Raw genomic sequence first — 208 nt, forward strand, 5'->3', positions numbered from 1 at the left:
ACCAGTCAGCAGGATATCTTTCACTTTGGAAACCAAAACTGCTCACCAGGAGGGAAAAACAGAGGTAAGGAGCGTAAAGCTGCCACCTGAACGCCACAGCTGTCAGCCCGAGGGGACTCCAGCAAACAGCAGCACGTTTGTAGCTGCCCGAGCAAGCGGCTGCCTGTGCTGCGGGGAAAAGGCAGGGTGGAACCGGACTGTTTTTTGG

The 208-nt window shown here is 55.8% G+C and overlaps 1 protein-coding gene across 1 annotated transcript in view; it reads right to left on the reverse strand.

The window, feature by feature from the left end:
• The window catches only part of LOC104491815 (torsin-1A-interacting protein 1-like), a gene marked incomplete at its 5' end in the record, with an annotated part of 9,442 nt that overhangs the window by 4,960 nt on the left and 4,274 nt on the right, over positions 1–208 (reverse strand). The window lies entirely within an intron of this gene.

Source organism: Buceros rhinoceros, unplaced genomic scaffold, assembly GCF_000710305.1.
Source record: "Buceros rhinoceros silvestris isolate BGI_N320 unplaced genomic scaffold, ASM71030v1 scaffold25824, whole genome shotgun sequence".
NCBI lineage: Eukaryota > Metazoa > Chordata > Aves > Bucerotiformes > Bucerotidae > Buceros > Buceros rhinoceros.